The sequence below is a fragment of the Ambystoma mexicanum genome, chromosome 10 (assembly GCF_040938575.1).
Source record: "Ambystoma mexicanum isolate Mex_15411 chromosome 10, UKY_AmexF1_1, whole genome shotgun sequence".
NCBI lineage: Eukaryota > Metazoa > Chordata > Amphibia > Caudata > Ambystomatidae > Ambystoma > Ambystoma mexicanum.
The window spans coordinates 53231280-53251842 of NC_090932.1; positions in this window are offsets into that span (position 1 = coordinate 53231280).

Below are 20563 nucleotides of genomic sequence, written 5' to 3' on the forward strand. Positions count from 1 at the left end.
ATCTCCAGATGTTGTGAACAATGACTTCCATGATTCGTCACCATTGACCATGTTGGCTAGGCTGGCGGGAGCTGCAGTCCAGAGATCTCCAGATGTTGTGAACAATGACTTCCATGATTCGTCACCATTGACCATGTTGGCTAGGCTGGCGGGAGTTGTAGTCCAAATCTCGACAGATGCTGTGGACAGTGACTCCCATGATTCATCACCATTGACCATGTTGGCTAGGCTGCCGGACTTTGTAGTCCAAATCTCTCCAGATGCTGTGGACAATGACTCCCATGATTCTTTCACCATTGACCATGATGGCGCGGCTGGTGGGAGCTGCAGTCCAAAGCTCTCCAGATGTTGTGGCCCATGATCCCCACATTCTCCCTCACTATTGACCATTCTCCAACTCCTACATGATGAGACACAAGCTAGGCTAAGATGTGGCATTGGTGGGGAGCGCATCCTGTATTTTTAATGCATACATGAACTCTGCACAAGAACTGTTCAGGGAGGCCTGATTGTGGCAGGAGTTGTGGCACAAATTCCACGGTTGATCTATGCTGATTGTACGGTTCTCCTGCCTAGAACACCCCAGGCTCTCCAATGACCTTATGATATGATATGGCATTCGTAACGCGCCTATACACAAGTGTTTCAAGGCGCGACGAGGCGGGGGGAACAAGGGGAGACAGACAACGATCCTACTAGGCCAGGTGTCATTCAGATCGCGCAAGTGCAAGGGTAGAGGGGAAGGGAAAAGTGCAGGGGGGGAAAGGTAGAGGGAAAAGTGCAGTACAGGGTTATAGCATACAGGATAAATAACAAGGGCCAGCTGGTCGCAAGTGCGAGGTAAGTGCAGACAAGTGCTGGGAAGGGGGGCTGTAGGGATACAGACACAGTCCCGCAGTGCAGGGGTTGCCAGGGAGGCAGTGCAGGGGAGAGTGGCTGGGCCAAGGACCGAGAGCGGTGAGAGGCCCAGTTGCAGATTCAGTGCAGTTTCAGTAATTTTAGCAGGGGAGAGAAAGCGGAGGCAAAGAGGAAGGTTTTGAGGTGCTTCCGGAACCGGAGATGGTTCTCCTCAAGTTTCAGGGAGGCAGGAAAGCTGTTCCAGAGGGAGGCCCCTGCAGCGGAGAGAGATCTGCCCCCAACTTGTTGTTTGGAGAAGCGGCTGACCCTGAGGGAGTTGGAGGCGGATGAGCGAAGAGCACGAGAAGGATGATATTTAGGAAGAGAGAGTTGAAGGTATTTTGGGCCAAGGCCCAAGACGGCCTTGTGGACAGTGCAAAGGGTTTTGAACTTGATCCTCACAGTCACTGGGAGCCAGTGTAGTGATTTCAGTCCTGGAGAGATACGGTCCCTGGGCTTGAGGCCAGGGACAAGTCTTGCAGTCCTGTTCTGGATGAGTTGCAAAGGGCGGAGAGTAGAGGCGGGCAGATTTAGGTAGAGGCTGTTACAGTAGTCCTGCTTCGAGAGAACCAGGGCTCTAGAGACAGTGAGCTTCTGGGGGAAGGAGAGGAAAGGAAGGATACCTCTGAGGAGGTGTAGTTGGTAGTATGGTATAGAGACATAGGATATGTGAGGAGAGAAGGAGAGTGTGGAGTTGAAGATGACCCAGAGGTTTTTTGCCTTGCAGGTAGGAGCAGGAAGAGGGCCAAGAGAGGCCGGCCAGAGAGCTGCAGGGAAGGAGGGAGTGGGTGTGCCAATGAGTAGAATCTCAGTCTTACTGGCATTAAGGCAGAGGTCGTTGGTGGCACACCATTCCTGGATAGCAGAAAGACAGTCAGAGAGGAGGGAAGGAGAAGAGGAGGCCGAGGGTAGCCTGAAAATGAGCTGGGTATCATCCGCATAGCACTGAAAGTAGGGGCAGAGAGCGGTGATGTGGTGGGCGAGAAGTGCCAGATACTGGTTGAACAGCCAGGGAGAGAGGTTAGAACCCTGGGGGACACCACAGGCAGAGAAAAAGATGTCAGAGAGGAAAGACCCCAGTTGGACATGGGAGGGTCGATTTGAGAGGAAAGAGGTCAGCCACGCCAGAGCCTGATCAGTGATACCCAGGTTATCACGGAGACGGTTGAGCAGGATGGTATGTTTGACAGTGTCAAAGGCAGAAGAGAGATCAAGCAAAATGAGAACACATGGAATGTGTCACACCGCTGAGACCGTGGAAGTTATGGGCAAGATGGAGGCGCTATTAGGTCCCAACAGTCTGTCTGTGAGCGGTCCAGTCTTTTTGTTGCTGCTGCATTTAAGGAAGCCACGCCCCCTGCGAGTCGCGTTGCAACTCGCTTTGCTGACTTTCGATTTTGTGCCTACTACCGTTCCTGACATACCGAGCTCCTCTTTTGTTTTCTCGGTTAATCTCCGCGGCCCTTCGCCTTCTCGTTAGGCGACGGCCGTTCTCTCTTGCCTTTCCTTTCCTTTTCCCCTTATCTGGTCCTCGGTTCCAGCCTAGCTTCGCCCCCCGTAGTACCCTCTACCTCGCTCGGCTGGTACCTGTCTTCCCCGTCGGCGAGGTTCCGGTTTTCCGGTTCCCTGTTGCTCGGGGTCTTTCCCGGCTTCCCTCGGTCTTGCCATCCCTCTCTCTCACTCTCTCTCTCATTCGCGCACTGCAGCATTCACTCGCTCTCTCATTCATACTCTTTCTTACTCTCACGGTCTCACTATTGCTCTCTATTGCTCACGACTTTTCTCTCTCTCTCTCCCCCCATACCTTTACCTATCTACCGAAACAACTTACCTCCGTTTGCAGTCTTCTGTGCCTATGTTGATCCTTCGGAAGCAAAGAAGTTCTCCTTTGTGGCTCCACACTCCATCGCCTCTCCCAGGGCTCCTTCATCCATGCCAAGGAATCACAGTCCGGTAACTGCCATCCATTGGAGTATCAACTGGACATTGGCCTCAAGACTTTTAAAGCCTCTGGATCCGCAATTCCTCCAATCTATCCTTGCCTGCAGCCTCACAGGGTTTTTTCTGCCTTACTGGCTTTTTCCCTGTTTTGGGAGGGGCGGACTCCCCAGGCGTCACCTGACGGTTTATTCCAATAACGGTCAAGGTGGCCTCCGGAGGAGACCGTCCCTATCTCTTCGAACGCAAGAAGGGGAAAGGACTCCTTAAGAAGGATACTGAAGAGGAGAGAACCCCGAAAGACCGGAGGAGAAGACAGAAAGTCGCCAGTCACAGTGAAGACCAAGGTGAGGAGACTCCTGGGGAAGGAACTGTGGGAAGTGGCTCTGACAGTTTGCAACGCCAAACGAGAACGATGGCCTCCTTGGAACAATACCAGGAGATGGTAACAGCGATTCAGGGTCTCCAGGCGGAGGTTCAGAGCCTTCGAACAGAGAACATCAACTTACGTCAACAGGTGGCGGCTCGAGAGGATTTCCGAGGTGACCTGCCTCCCCTGACGTTCTCCTTCGGGAAGTATGATGGCAGTCCGCAACTCCTGAAAGAATTTTTGGATGCCTGTATGATTTACTTTGCCTTTCGACCTAAGGCCTATGAACTCGATAGGGCCAAGGTTGGGTTTTTGGTCTCCAACCTAGTGGGCAATGCTTTGGCCTGGGCTACTCCACTGATAGCGCAAGCAAATCCTGCGGTTAATGACTACGCACAGGTCCCTCAATTGTTGCGGGACAGATTTGAACGACCAGAGGTCCAATATTCTTCATATGAAGCCCTCCTGGATCTCCGTCAGGGAAATCAAGGTGTACAGACATACGCCTCCGCATTTATGAAGTTGGCTACGGAGGCGGGATGGCCAGATTCAGCCCAACAGACCCTCTTCCGACGAGGATTACATGATGAACTCAAGGATGAACTAGCCCGGATGGCACGTCCTGCTTCCTTTCCAGAGTTGGTCACGATGTCTCTGCAGTTGGAGTTTAGATTGCAGGAGCGAAGATTAGAAAGGAGGAGGTTCAGACCACATCAGACTATCGGAATACCCGCCTCAAATCCTCCTACTCGATCGCAGACAGAGGAACCTATGCAAATAGGATCAACTAGGGGCCCGTTGACTCCCGAGGAACGAAAAAGACGCAGAGAACAGGGTCTTTGCATGTATTGCGGATCCTCTAAGCATCTGCTTAGGAGTTGTCCCGAGGTACCCCCGAGACGGTCGGGAAATGCATCTCCCCGGTCTTGAGCAGGGAAAGGAACCGGGCGGAATTGATTAATCCCTGCAATTTCAGGCAGCAGGATAAGCCGAAAGAGGACCATAGACTCATGGTATTTACAGTTCATCTGACTTTCGGATCTCTTGCTTCACTAGAAACCTTGGCTATGCTGGATTGCGGTGCTGCTGGAAACTTTATTGATATTCAGTGGGTTCAAGAACAAGCTATTCCCCTACTTCAGAAAGACTGTCCTTTACCGGTAGAGGGTGTAGACGGAGCTCCTCTCTCTTCTGGACCTATCATTCAAGAGACTTGTCCAGCCACTATGTCTTTGTTTCAACACCAGGAACAAATTACCTTTGATGTCATCAGAGCTGCCCATTTTCCCGTCATCCTGGGCATACCCTGGTTGCGCAAGCATAATCCCAGGATAGACTGGGCTACTAATACTGTAAGTTTTCTGTCTTCATATTGTTCCACTTCGTGTCTCCCCCAGACATCTCCTTTCAGGGGAAAGGGGGTTGCTGTTCCAACCTCCTCGGCAGTGGTTCAAACGATCCCTCCTTATTACCAGCAGTATGCCGAGATCTTTGAGGATATACTACCCCGTACTTTACCCCCACATCGAACAGAGGATTGTGCCATCAATTTGAAACCTGAAGCATCGGTACCGTTTGGACGCATGTATCCGATGTCCCTACCAGAAAGAAGGGCATTGAAGGAGTATCTAGATGCTAATCTACAGAATGGCTTGATCCAGGAATCTCACTCCCCAGCAGGGGCTTCAATGTTCTTCATCCCAAACAAGGGCTCTGCTGAACTCAGGCCGTGTATAGATTACCGAGGATTGAACAGCTTGACTATTCGAGACAGATATCCTATGCCTCTCATAAAGGAGGTACTTGAAGCAGTAGAAGGAGCCTCTATATTCACCAAATTAGACCTTCGGGGAGCCTACCATCTGCTGAGAATAAAGAAAGGGGATGAGTGGAAGACGGCCTTTCAAACTCCTCTGGGACATTTCGAATATAGAGTCATGCCCTTTGGCCTGGTGAACGCCCCGGCAGTCTTCCAGCGCTTTGTTGATAAGATTTTTTCCGACTTGCTGTATGCCTCAGTGGTGGTCTATTTAGACGATATTTTGGTCTTTTCCTCCTCTCTCTCGGAACACCGAAGGCATGTCTCACTGGTCCTCCAAAGGTTAAGGGAAAATCAGCTCCTGGTCAAGCCAGAGAAGTGCATTTTCGAGGCGGCCTCAGTGTCATACTTAGGTTTTATCGTCTCAAAGGAGGGGATACGGATGGATCCTGAGAAGGTAAGGGCAGTCCTTAGATGGCCTGTTCCGAAGAGTCCCAAGGACATACAGAGGTTTTTGGGTCTTTCCAACTTTTACAGACGATTCATCCCTAACTTCTCTGACATACTCTTGCCCATCACTCGTCTTCTAAAGAAGGGCCAGAAGTTTGAATGGGATAAGGATGCCGACCAAGCCTTCCTGGTACTCAAGAAAGCCTTTACTACTGCTCCCATTCTGGTGCAACCTAACCAATCTCTCCCCTTTGTGGTTGAAACGGATGCCTCTGGAGGGGCCATTGGAGCTGCCCTCCTACAGGTCGGCAAAGATGGAGCGGAACATCCGGTGGCTTATTATTCTAGAACACTTACACCTAGTGAAAGGAATTACTCGGTGTTGGAACGAGAGCTACTGGCTATCCGACAGGCCTGTATTGAATGGAGACATTTGTTACAGGGAGCTGCCCATCTCTTTCTGGTTCGTACTGACCACCGGAATCTGAAGATATTGCAGCAAATGGAGTGTCGCAATTCCAGACACGCTCGATGGGCCTATTTCTTTTCCCAATATGACTTTGAAATCTCATATCTTCCCGGAAAGGAGAACGCTCTAGCGGACGCTCTCTCTCGGAGCCTGGAGTACCAAGAGGAAGAGAAACAGGGCCAGGATGGGATACTTGCTGGCAAGAGAATCCTGGGAATGGTCAGCTCTTTCCTACAAGAAGTAGAGCTTGCCACTAATCATATCGATGTGTCTTCAGAGTATCAACCACTCCTGATGAAGAGGGGTGGGTTGTACTTTCATCAAGGCGCTCTATCTCTACCGTCTAAGGAGTTCCAAACGCAAGCCCTATATTGGTGCCACGACCTTCCGTCTGCGGGTCACAAGGGACAGAGGGCAACCCTACGCCTGGCTTCTAGATATTTCTGGTGGCCGACAATGATAAAGGACACTAAGGCATACGTGATGAGTTGTCCTGTATGTGCGGCCAACAAGAATACCACTCACAGACCATTGGGCCTGCTCCAACAAGAGCCTCTACCATCTCAGCCTTGGGTACATGTGTCTACCGATTTTATTGTAGATCTTCCCCCCTCGGGGGGATACACAGCAATTATGGTGACTATTGACTCCCTGAGCAAGATGGCACATTTCTCTCCCTTACATGGCTTGCCTTCCGCCCCCATGACGGCCGAAGTATTCCTGAGAGACGTAGTGAGATTACATGGCTTGCCTCGGACCATAGTGTCGGATAGGGGAACCCAATTTACCTCCCGTTTTTGGTCAGCGTTATGCAGCTCTCTGGGGATTCAGAAAGCATTGTCTTCTGGTTACCATCCCCAGAGTAACGGCCAGACCGAACGCTTAAATGCAACCATCGAACAATATCTACGTTGTTTCTGCAACCAGGAGCAGGATAAGTGGCAGTCCTATCTAGCACTGGCAGAGTTTACCTACAACAATACCCAACATTCTGCTACAGGCATCAGTCCCTTCTTTTTTACCTACGGGTATCATCCGAGACATATTCCTCTTTTTGGGATTCCTCCTACTACTGTGCCCTCGGTGGATCAACATCTTCATGATCTCCGTACCATCCAAAAGGAAGCTGTACAGAAGTTGGAGGCAAGCCGGATACGTTACAAGAAGTATGCGGATAAGAAGCGATCCCCTAACCCTAACTGGGCTGTAGGAACCAATGTGTGGTTATCTACCAAATATCTCCCGCGTTGGGTTCACACAGGAAAATTCTCGGCCCGCTTCATAGGTCCTTTCCCTATTTTGTCCCAGGTAAATCCTGTGGCCTTTCGGTTACAATTACCACCCAGGATGAAGAGGATTCACCCTGTTTTCCATACGTCTCTCCTAAAGGCTTATTTTCCCGATCCTACGAGTCATCGTAGACCCTCTTCTTTAAGGATCGAGGACCCGGACCCTGACGTGTATGAAGTGGAGAGGCTGGTGGATTCCCGTTACAGACATGGCACTATACAATACCTGGTCCATTGGAAAGGGTACTCAGCAGCAGAACGATCTTGGGAGCCCAGACGTAACATCCAGGCTCCACGCCTTCTCAGATTGTTCCATCGCCTTCACCCAGGGAAGCCCGGGGGAGAAGGGATAAGGAGAGGGCATACTGTCACACCGCTGAGACCGTGGAAGTTATGGGCAAGATGGAGGCGCTATTAGGTCCCAACAGTCTGTCTGTGAGCGGTCCAGTCTTTTTGTTGCTGCTGCATTTAAGGAAGCCACGCCCCCTGCGAGTCGCGTTGCAACTCGCTTTGCTGACTTTCGATTTTGTGCCTACTACCGTTCCTGACATACCGAGCTCCTCTTTTGTTTTCTCGGTTAATCTCCGCGGCCCTTCGCCTTCTCGTTAGGCGACGGCCGTTCTCTCTTGCCTTTCCTTTCCTTTTCCCCTTATCTGGTCCTCGGTTCCAGCCTAGCTTCGCCCCCCGTAGTACCCTCTACCTCGCTCGGCTGGTACCTGTCTTCCCCGTCGGCGAGGTTCCGGTTTTCCGGTTCCCTGTTGCTCGGGGTCTTTCCCGGCTTCCCTCGGTCTTGCCATCCTTCTCTCTCACTCTCTCTCTCATTTGCGCACTCCAGCATTCACTCGCTCTCTCATTCATACTCTTTCTTACTCTCACGGTCTCACTATTGCTCTCTATTGCTCACGACTTTTCTCTCTCTCTCTCCCCCCATACCTTTACCTATCTACCGAAACAACTTACCTCCGTTTGCAGTCTTCTGTGCCTATGTTGATCCTTCGGAAGCAAAGAAGTTCTCCTTTGTGGCTCCACACTCCATCGCCTCTCCCAGGGCTCCTTCATCCATGCCAAGGAATCACAGTCCGGTAACTGCCATCCATTGGAGTATCAACTGGACATTGGCCTCAAGACTTTTAAAGCCTCTGGATCCGCAATTCCTCCAATCTATCCTTGCCTGCAGCCTCACAGGGTTTTTTCTGCCTTACTGGCTTTTTCCCTGTTTTGGGAGGGGCGGACTCCCCAGGGTTCACCTGACGGTTTATTCCAATAACGGTCAAGGTGGCCTCCGGAGGAGACCGTCCCTATCTCTTCGAACGCAAAAAGGGGAAAGGACTCCTTAAGAAGGATACTGAAGAGGAGAGAACCCCGAAAGACTGGAGGAGAAGACAGAAAGTCGCCAGTCACAGTGAAGACTAAGGTGAGGAGACTCCTGGGGAAGGAACTGTGGGAAGTGGCTCTGACAGAATGTTAGAGTCAAGGTTCGAGAGCAGGTCCTCACGGATGTTCAGGAGAGCAGTTTCCGTGCTTCTGGCAGCTCTGAAACCAGACTGATGGTCATGAAGGCTACCAACAGATTCAGCATGGAGATTAAGCTGGGAGATGGCCAGTTTCTCCAGGAGCTTGCCCAGGAAGGGAGTGATAGAGATTGGGCGATAGTTAGCTGGGCAGGAGGAGTCGGAAGAGGGTTTCTTAAGAAGGGGGTGCACAAGGGAGTGCTTGAGAGGGGATGGGAAGACTCCAGAGGCGAAGGAGTGATTACAGAAGTCAGCCAGGGCAGGAGCCAAGGGGTCAATGTGGTCCTTGATAGTTTTGGAGGAACAGGGTGGACCTGTTTTGACGAGACTTTCATAGATTGGACTTGTCTCGAAACCTTGTCAGCAGAAAAAAGGAGAAAGGCAGAGAAGGAGGGAGGAGGGGTGGCTGCAGAAGGGCCAGAGGATGGGCAGGGAATAGAGGGGGGGAGGGGTGATAGGAGGAGAGTGAGGACAGGATGTCCTTTAGATAAATACGTTGATTTTATGACTCAGCGATCTGTCTTCATTAATTCACAAATTGGAAAGTTTACATTCTTGGAGCAAAGCGGAAAGCAGGTCACGTTTTTCTTCTTCATTGGAAGATGTTGAAGAGAGTGAGATTTTCCCTTTTGATGTGTTTCCTTATGGTAGCCTTAGGTGAAATAAACCATACCATGAAAGAAACAGCTGCTATGTCTCAGGTAACGGGGCGTTCATGCACCTAGTTAATTACCATTCAAAAGAGCTTCTACCAAGACTTAGGGCCTCATTACGAGTCCGGTGGTAAACTGCCGGTGTTACGGGCAGGGTTGCCGCCGGACTTGTAAAATGTTACTGGCGCCTGACTTCCTGGTGCCCCCAGGAGATTCCAAGTCTGGCGCCCTGAGAAGTCAGGAACCGGTAAAATGTAGGTCAGTGTAAACAGAGGACTGGTCGCTAGTTCACACATCTGCACAAGTCAGGGTCTTCAGCAGGACAGGTAGCTCGCTGTGTTGGCTGCGTGCTGCTGGGGTTTGCACTCACATGGCAGGTAACACACCTCGTAGACCGGGAAGAACCAACTTAGTTTTCCTGTCTGGGTAATGATGTGTATTCACACCAGTGCTGTGAAGCATGATGAAAGGCGCTACATAAAACACACTATTAACAGTTAGGTTCATGTTCACTATGGCCTGTGCACAAGGCCTTGGTACACTAATTCGGGGCAGATTGTTTGAGAGTGACATCGTTTAATTATCTGGTTGTGGCAGTGCTTCAGAGCATATAGGCGTGCTCAGTGGTGTAGGGAGGACACGAAGTGCCAAGGACGAGTATGCTCGTCCTTTAATAGTCTGGCAGTTAAGGGGTTAAACGTTCTTGAACTGGTCTGCTCTCTCATACCGGCAGGGCTACTTGCGGCCTCGCTGTGCAACAATTGCCAACCCATCATAAAAGAAGGGTGTGTGCTTTTATTTGAAGGCAAGAGCTCCCTGCCCATTTCTGCACTGTATTACTGGAGCTGAGACGCAGCCAGCTTGAGCCCAGAGCCTTATCCATTAGCCGAGCTCACCTCCCCCGACTTTAACCAGCTTTTCATAGCCCCCTCTGAAGTCCTTTGCTCATCAGATCTCAATAACGTGCTCCCCCGGGACGTGGCAGCGGCGCACGAGGCTGGCACCGCATTGACCCAGCGCACTATCATTCGCAGAAGGACTTCGCAGGCACAAAGCACGCGCTGCAGGCAGGGAAATGCGAGCTTTATAAGGAAAGTAGGGAAGTAATAATGATCTTTATTAGACGCTAATATTTAACCTGCCCTGATTGCAGTGTTCTAATCACCGTGATAAGTCAGGGTAGCTTGGCACGAGCGTTGAAACATGTGGAGGCGGGATAGAAATTAGGATTTTGATTTCTGTAGGCTTGGCTTCACACTCGACGCTAGAGTATTAGTATAACCTAAAATTATCCCTGGGCTTAAGCCAGCTGCTTGATTCAAAAGGTCGCCATCCCCTAATAACATAGATCTCAGAGAGGGTTTTATCTCTGCATGTGCTTTTGCAGTGCACACATTTCCCACAGAAAGGATGCCATGGGTGCTGTAGGATATCGAACTAGCGGAAGCCCTTGCTTAACCTACAAGAGCCTATATCGAATACATATGTCGGGGGGAAATTCTGCCGGGGTCGGCCGGGCCGTCCGCAGACCTCCGGGCAGGGAGGCCCCAACTCCTCCCGTATATCCCAAAAGAGATAGAGTATGAGACACACACAAGAAGCAAGGTGACTCTGCTGTTTATTAAACACAAACGGCAGGGATGGGTCAAGGATCATACGCGTCTGACCTGACACACACACAATCGTGGGGCTCGCAGGCCCTTTTTACTGTAGTATGACGCGCTACTTGCGTCACTTTAGAAAGTTAACAAAAAAACCTATCGCCACTCTTAATTGGTTGCTCGAGTGGTAGGGTTAGTATAGCATACGTATAGAGAATAATATTAGTGGACGAGGGTTAGTCAGGTGATATATCTGGGTTGTCCCTACAATTAGATACATGAGAATTGTTACATGAAGACTCCTAATGATTGGTTAATGTTACTGGCGTCAGTGATAAGAGCCCCATGTTCTGATTGGTGCGCCCGTGAGATTCCCAGCCTGGGACCATCGTTGTTCCCAGTTCTCGGTGTACCTGCAATTTGCAACAATGTTTCACTATGGGTACATGCAGACAATGTGAAGACTTATTCATGAGCTGGACGGCCGACTACTCCTACCGTCCCAGATGTCCATTGATCCTTTCAAGTGTATCTGACTGTGTCTTGTAACGAGGGATCCAGACGCCTCTTTCCTCCTGGGCTTGGCATCTCGTCAGGTTCGGCTTGGTCACGTGAGGTGGGACCGTGTTTGAGGCAGAATTCTGCACAATTAATATTGTTTTTCCACTGTGTGCTTGGTTTAATTTGCAGGTGCGACTTTGATGTTGGTGCACGGCGTGCAAGGTTGCAACATCGTGCCCTTGATGGTCTGCTTTTGGAATGTGGGTTTGCAACATTACGACCTTGGCTGTCTGCTTTCGCCAGGCTCATTCTGCAGGATCAGCAACCTGACTCTTGTTCTGTTAACGTCCACGGGAGCTCTTGCTTGCGGCCTACTTAGGCCTGGTGTATAGGTGGAACCGTTTGGTGCACATCCGCTTTAGGTTATAGTCTCATATTGTCTTATGACCAGTATCGTATCTTCGTTATAATTCTCATTATGGCACCTAGGTTTAGAAGAAGCGTAAGCAAGCTCTTTAGATGAGTTCATGGTGCGTCTTGCGTTTCTGCATTTTGAGAGCCTAAGTGGAAAATAATAAAGATGCACGTCTTTGAGTATGTCTGTCGCCTACGTCATAGCACTGAGTATATTCTTCGTGTAGATTGGTGCGGGAGTGTCCAGTGTGTATGTTGGCACAGGTGTGCTATCCGTTGGCTAGGTCGTCATGGCATCTCTAACGACGTATAGTTTTAGTCTAGTTGATCCATGCCGCAGGCATCGGCATGGGCAGGGCGGGCTGCTGGGCAGGCAGATGGACACATCCTTATGTTCCTGTACCAGGGTATGTGGTCGTCTGGTAGATGGGCAAACTCTTCTCGTGGCGGGTGCTTTGGCCGTGAACCTTTAGGCCAGGCGCGAGAGGGGGAAGATGGGAGCCTGTTTTTCCATTTTCCCACTTCAGTCCCCCTCTGGTCGACTTGTCGACCACAAACATATCCTTTTCGTTATCTCCTCTTACTCTCCATACTTTAGTTATTCCACCTAAATGTCCATAATGGTTAACATGATCTTCAAATGACCAATACATATATTCACAGGTTCCTCCAGGAGTACAGTATACCCATTTCCCTATGTAACTCCTGGGGTTTCTTGGGTTCTCGACCTTCACCGATGGTGGGTCCAGGTGGTTGGTGATGATCTGGTTGCACAATTTCTCTCTCTCTTGTATTATTATGCCTGTGTGTTGGCCGTCATCTGCTGGCATCAGTGGGTGCATACCGACCATTTCAAGCAACTCGTCAGTGGTGCGTGCCTTCCGGGCTTTCCAAAATCTTATTATGATCAGTGTAGCTCCAGCCAAAATAATACAACCAACTATAATTTTCAGTCCATCTGACAACCAAGATGGCATCCATGACCATAATAGCGAAAACCAGCTCTCATCCTTTTTCACACCTTTACTTTCATCCACCATTTTGGAGTGTAACTGGGCCAATTGTGAAACTGCTTCTGTCAGTGTACAGTTGTCAGCATCGTTGGCAGGAATGAATGTGCAGCATGATTGTCCTATCTTTGCGCAAACTCCTCCTTCCATGGCAGTGAGGAGGTCCAATACATATCTGTTCTGCAGTGCTACCATCCTTATTGCTCGCAGCTCCTCCTTTATCGCGTTGAATCCGTTTACTGTAGAATTGATGGTCATCATAAGTTCCCATCTAGTTATCTGGAGCCATTTTGCGTTTGCGTAAGCCTGTAGTCCCGGATGGATTATTGAGGAGAAGAACATTGCTGCTCTGCTGAATAGTCTGTGTTCTGGCGGGAATGAAGTGAGTGCCGTTTCCGACCTTCCCCATAGGTAATTTCCTGTCAGAGGTTCTCCTTGTCTTTTCCGTCTATTTAGGACAGTATCATTGCCGCTGGTCCTGTTCCCTGGCTCCTCCTGAGGTGGTGCAGATCTCTTATTTCTCTTGTCCCCTTCATCCATTTTGGGAAAGTTCGCCACATTCACATGCTTCTGGGGTACCACTAGTGATGGTACATTGACGTGCACCATCCACAGAGGGGGCAGTGTGTGATATGCCTTTTCTCCACAGGCCCAGTAATGGTCCATTATCACTGCTGTTCCTGCTCCCCCCTCAGGTAACTCCATCACGCTTCCACAATTGGTGTTGTATCCTACGTCCACCTCTCCTTTATGTTGGTAGCATTGTCGGGGGGAAATTCTGCCGGGGTCGGCCGGGCCGTCCGCAGACCTCCGGGCAGGGAGGCCCCAACTCCTCCCGTGTATATCTCGGATGAGACAGAGTATGAGGCACACACAAGGAGCAAGGTGACTTCTGCTGTTTATTAGACAAACGGCAGGGATGGGTCAAGGAGCGCACGCGTTCGCCCTGACACACACACAATCGTGGGGCTCGCAGGCCCTTTTTACTGTATTATGACGCGCTACTTGCGTCACACCAGAAAGTTAACAAAAACCTATCGACACTCTTAATTGGATGCTCGAGTGATAGGGTTAGTATAGAACACATATAGAGAGCGATGCTAATGGCTAAAGGGTAGTCAGGTGATATATCTGGGTTGTCCCTACAATTAGATACATGAGAATTGTTACATGAAGACTCCTGAGGATTGGCTAAAGCTATTGGCGTCAGTGATAAGAGCCCCATGTTCTGATTGGTGCACTCGTGAGCTCCCCAGCCTGGGACCACCGCTGTTCCCAGCTCTCGGTGTACCTTTAGTTTGCAACAATGTTTCACTATGGGTACATGCAGACAATGTGAGGATTTATCCATGGCTGGAAGGCTGACCGCTCCCACTGTCGCAAATGTCCATTGTGCCTTTCAATTGTATCTGCCTGTGTCTTGTGGCGCGGGATCCAGACGCCTCTTCTCTCCTGGACTTGGCATCTCGTCAGGTTCGGCTTGGTCACGTGAGGCAGGACCGTGTTTGAGGCAGAATTCTGCACAATTAATATTGCTTTTCCACTGTGTGTCTGCTTTAATTTGTAGGTATGACTTAAACGCTGGTACGCGGAGTGCGAGGTTGCAACATCGTGCCTTTGATGGTTTGTTCCTTGAATGTGAGTTTGCAACATGACAACCTTGGCTAGTTGCTTCGCCAGACTCATTCTTGCAGGATCAGCAACCTGACTTTAGCTTTGTTAACGTCCATGGGAACTCTTGCTTGAGGCCTACTTGGGCCTGGTGAAGCTATCCTTTTCGTGCATGGGTGCTTTTAGGTTATGGTGGCATATAGTTCCATGACCAATATCGTGTCTTCATTGTACTTCTCATGGTGGCCACTGGTTGCAAGGGAAGCGTGAGCAAGCTTTGTATAAGTTCATGACGCGTCTTGCGTTTCTGCATGCTAAAAGCCTATGTGAAAAATAATAAAGATGCACGTCCGTGAATATGCCTGTCGCCTAGTCATAGCACTGAGTATATTCTTCGTGTAGATTGGTGTGGGAATGTCCAGTGTTCATATTTGTACAGCTGTGCTTCCCGTTGTCTAGGTCGTCATGGCATCTCTAACGACGTGTAGATTTCAGTCTAGTTGGTCCGTGCCGCAGGTGTCGGCATGGCTAGTGCGGGCTGCTGGGCAGGCAGATGGACACATCCGTATGTTTCTGTACCAGGGTATTTGGTCGTCTGGTAAATGGACAAACTCTTCTCGTGGCGGGTGTCTGGGTCGTGACCCTTTAGGCCAAGCGCGAGAGGTGAAGGACGGGAGCCTGGTCTTCCATTCTCCCACTTCAGTCCCCCCTCTGGTCGACTTGTCGACCACAAACATATCCTTCTCGTTATCTCCTCTTACTCGCCAGATCTTAGTTATTCCTCCTAGATGTCCATAATGGTTTACATGATCTTCAAATGACCAATACATATATTCACAGGTTCCTCCAGGAGTACAGTATACCCATTTTCCTATGTAGCTCCTGGGGTTTCTTGGGTTCTCGATCTTCACTGATGGTGGGTCTAGGTGGTTGGTTATTATTTGAGTGCGCAATTTCTCCCTCTCCATTATTATCACGCCTGTATGTTGGCCGTCATCTGCTGGCATCAAGGGGTGCATACCCACCATTTCCAATAACTCGTCAGTGGTACGTGCCTTCCGGGCCTTCCAAAATCTAATTATGATCAGCGTAGCTCCAGCCAAGATAGTGCAACCCACTATTATTTTCAGTCCATCTGACAGCCAAGATGGCATCCAAGACCATAATAGTGAAAACCAGCTCTTATCTTTGTTTACACCGCTACTTTCATCCACCATCTTGGAGTGCAACTGGGCCAATTGTGAAACTGCTTCAGTCAGTGTACCATTGTCAGCATCGTTGGCAGGTATAAATGTGCAGCATGATTGTCCTATCTTTGCACAAACTCCTCCTTCCATTGCTGTCAGCAGGTCCAGTACATATCTGTTCTGGAGTGCTACCATCCTTATAGCTCGTAGTTCCTCCTTTATTGCGTTAAACCCATTTACTGTAGAATTGATGGTCATCATTAGTTCCCATCTAGTTATTTGAAGCCATTTTGCGTTTGCATAAGCCTGCAGCCCTGGATGTATTATTGAGGAGAAGAACATTGCTGCTCTGCTGAATAGTCTGTGTTCTGGCGGTATTGAGGTTAGCGCCGTTTCCGACCTTCCCCACAGGTAATTTCCTGTCAGTGGCTCTCCTTGTCTTTTTATTCTATTTAGGACAGTATCATTGTTGTTGGTCCCGTTCCCTTGTTCCTCCTGAAGTGGTGCAGATCTCCTTTTTCTTCTGTCCCCTTCATCCATTTTGGGAAAGTTCGCCACATTGACATGCTTCTTAGGTACTACTAATGATGGTACGTTGACGTGCACCATTGTGCACACACCATTCCACAGGGGAGGCAGTGTATGGTATGCCTTTTCTCCACAGGCCCAATAATGGTCCATTATTACTGCTGTTCCCGCTCCCCCCTCAGGTAACTCCACCACATTTGCACAATTGGTATTATATCCTACGTCCACCTCTCCTTTATGCTGGTAGCATACCTTGGGTGCAGTCAACGGTAGTATTGTTATTGGGTCTTCATCTGTTTCTACCCACGTGAGCATTGGTACATACTTGATCCATATCGTCCAACATCGGTGATTGTGTGTCTCGATAGTTGAGATAGTTTCTTTTGTTACCATGTTGCTGCCAATCACCCCTATCTCCCAACTGTTGTCCAGATACACCTTCCCTGTTATCGTCAACAGCGGCCTCTCCCAACATCCTTGTTTACCCGGAACTTCAGTAGCGTACCAGTCACATGGTAGGTACTGCAGCGTTACCTTCTTTGTTTCTCCTTTTGCAGGACCACTGGTTATGTATCTGAATGCTTCAGCATGTAAACTGCTCTTGTGGCAGCTCAAATAGGTCTTGAGGAAGTTGTTTTCATAAGGGTATGAGTCTCGCGTTTTCCATGTCATGTGTACTACTGTCCCTTGAAATCTTCCTTTTGTTTGGAACAGTGCCAAGTATATTATGCACTGTGCTGTCTTTTCCTCTATTTCTGTGGCAACAAATGTTCGTGAAGCACTCATGGCGTATGGTATTAATGAGCAAACGTAGCAGCTGTCCTCAGTTGTCTGCTTACCAATGCGGGTCATGTGTTGGTACCATATGTTGTTTGTAACGTGTGCTGAATCTTGTATATAATTATCAATACCTTTATTGTCTGAGTATGTGCTGCGTTTACCTCTACGTTGCTTGGGTGCACTATTACTAATATCACCTGACATACCACTTGTTGCAGCAGGGGACGGGGGTACATTATATTTAGGAGCAGCGATAAAATTAATAGCATAGCTGTACTGCCATACAGAGGCAGCCACGAACCCGGTGATCATAAAAATCCCTACTATTTTTATTACAGATGCTAGTCTCACCGGCATTTTGCTCTTACCTTGCTGCAGTCCTGGCAGCGTATTCTTGCGACGTTAAAGTTGCCCGCCTGGAAATTCTCAAAAATGCTTGTTATGAAATGTTAGTTTGTTTTAAGCTCTCCCTATCAAATAGTCATTCAGTGCCCAGGCGAAGAGCTGCTCCCACGCTATTCTAAGTAATCGGTCTCTTAGCACCGGTAAGTAGGGTCGAAGGTGTGGCATATAATGTTCTATGGCCAGGAGAAATGCTGTGTAGTAGACACGCACCCTCCTCTTCTTTAGGTACGTTGGCCTTTTTATTTCGTATACAAATTGGTGTGACAATTCTTCTGGGTAACTATCGTCTGGGAGTACCATCTACGCCTGGACAGCGAATTCGTTAGTTAACTTTTCTTAACAATACAATAATACGCAGTTCCTGTATGTGCGAGAGAAAAAGAGAACATTCACTTGTTTACATGTGTATTGGTGCAGAAAAATGTCTTTTAATTCAGTTTATTACTATACTGGGGGGTCAAATGGGCGGGGGTTCGTGCTTCAGATGGCGGAAGTATTTTTACTCTTTGACCGAGTGACCATGGGGTGGGCAGTATGGGGATCACCCCTTCCTTCATCAGTTATTGTCTCCGGGGAATCTGAGTAATTACACGGTAAGGGGATAATTGGGACGTTGTCTGTGGTGGAACTGTCTTCCGCTGTCGGAGATGTTGTTGTTATTCTTCCAATGGACCTGTCGTTGGCGCTGGGGCGGGTCTGCAGTTTGTAGATCTTTACATCATGTAGGTGGTTCCAGGCACGCTTGTCTTTTAATTTTACTGCTCTTGTTGATACGTCCTCTACCAGATGGGGGCCAGTGAACCTCTTGTCGTTCCACTTTCTATTGAAGTTGCGCAGTAGCACGTGGTCACCCTTTGCAAGTTTGCCCAAGTTCTCTTTTTCCAATTCTGTACTGGCACCTTCTTCTTTATTGCTGGTAGACCCGCCCCGTGTGCGCTCGAGCTGTTGAGACACAAACACAACACTAGTAACCAACGAAGACACATATTGATACATTTCATCTCCCAATACATTTGCTGAACTTTCGTGATCTGTGAATGCCCTTGACGTTGGCGTTAGAGGAAGGCGCATTTGACGTCCAGTAACCACCTCGTGAGGAGTGAGGTGGTGGTCGGACCCTGGCCTATTCCTTAGTTCGAATAGGGCTAATGGAAGGCAATACAACCAACTTTTCTTTGTTGTTTGTTGTATTTTTGCAATTGCCTCCTTTAATATGCCATTCAGGCGTTCACATATACCGTTAGCCTGTGGGTGGTATGCACATGCAAATTTGTGTTTTATGCTCAGCAACGATGTGATATGCTCGAACATTTCGTTTGCGAAGTGCGGGCCATTGTCTGACCTTAAGACCTCGCACACTCCCCACCTGGGAAAGACCTCCCTTACTAGGAATTTAGCTGCTCTAAATGCATCTGGGTGTGAACAGGGCCCTGCTTCAATCCACCTAGAGAATGGGCATACCACTACAATCATATACCTATTACCTTGACATATGTTGATCATATCAACATAGTCAATGTGAAGGTGTCGAAAAGGTCCTTCTGGCCGGGGTATGGTACCTCTTATCACTTTTAGGGTATGACCGGCCGTAAACTATTGACATGTGAGACAATTGCTGATAAAATTAGACACATGAGAATTTAACTCGGGACAGAACCAATCTTCTCTAATTCGTGCTGCAATTATTTCCTTTCCTGTATGGGCTGGATGATGTAATTGGCTTAGGGCGGTGTTTAAAAGTGCCAACGGTATCACAATTTTTCCAGTGCCACCCTGGCGCCATAGTGCGTCGGTAGGTGACATTGTACATCCTCTTTTTACCCATATTTCTTTTTCGGCCATTGGTGCAGCCGCTTGTAACTCCATAATCTGTGTGGCTGGGAGATGGGTGTAACCTTCTTTTATCAACATCTCCCTCGCCACTCCCCTCCCTCTCCCTCTCTGTGACTCGGGGGGGTTCCATATCTCACCAAAGTATGCAGCATATTTCGCATGTGCGTCTGCTCCTGCATTCCCTTTTGAGACGTGGTCTTCACCATTGGTGTGTGCGGTACATTTTATTAGGGCTAGTTCTTGGGGGTCGTTTATTACTTCAATTAGTTCAGCCAATAAGAGGGCGTGTTGCACTGGAGTGCCATCAGCTCTCCTAAACCCTCTTCTTCTCCATTTTGATAGTCCTGAGTGGACAGTGGATGTAACATATGCACTGTCGGAATATATTGTAACTCGCTTGTCAAAACTTTCCTTTAATGCCAATATTAGAGCAACAAGTTCCGCAGCTTGAGCAGAGTAATGCTGTGGTAATTGTACACATTTCATAGCCACACATACCGGCGCCTCCATCATTTTTACCACTGCTGCCCCAGTCCTTCGTATCCCATCCCCTTGATCAATAGTTGATGACCCATCAATAAACAAAAGCTCACCTCCCTCTAGTGCGTTCTCTTCAACTTTTCTACTACATGAGTATATTTCAGTTATTTGGGTGCAGTCATGGGCATAATCTCCTTCCTCAATTACTTCTGCTAGGAACCTTGCAGGGTTAACCGTGCTACACCGAACAATTGCCAGTTCAGCTCTAGACAGGATGATCTCATACCCCGATGCCCTCTGCGTTGTTAGTGTTGACTTAGGTTTATTCAATATTGCAAATAGTGCATGTTCCACAAACAGTGTAGTTGGGCACCCCATTGTTATTGCTGATGCTTTTTCCACTGCAAAAGCAGCTGCAGCGAGACCTTGTTCGCAAGGGAAGTGACCTAACATCACAGGGTCTAAGTGGCCGCTGTAAAATGCTACTGGTTTATAGCCCACTGCTGAGTCGCAATGTGAAAATATAAAAAATCGTCGTTCATAATCTGGGGATGCTAGTACTGGAGCAGTTGATATCGCATCCTTTAATTCGTTAAAGGCTTCCCTCATTTCCATAGTCCACCCCAATTTTTTCTCCCCTTTATTTGCTTCCCTCAAACCCTCAAGCAGGGGTCCTATGTACGAACTGTAGTCAAATACCCATGCTCTACAGTAGTTACACAGCCCCAGAAATTGCTGCAGTTCTCTCACAGTCTGTGGCGTTGGAGTGCTTGAAATGGCCTGTGCTCTTTGTGGTGCAATCTTTCTTCCATGTTGGGATATCAGTTGGCCAATGTAAAGAACCTGCTCCTGACAGTATTGTATCTTTTCCATGTCT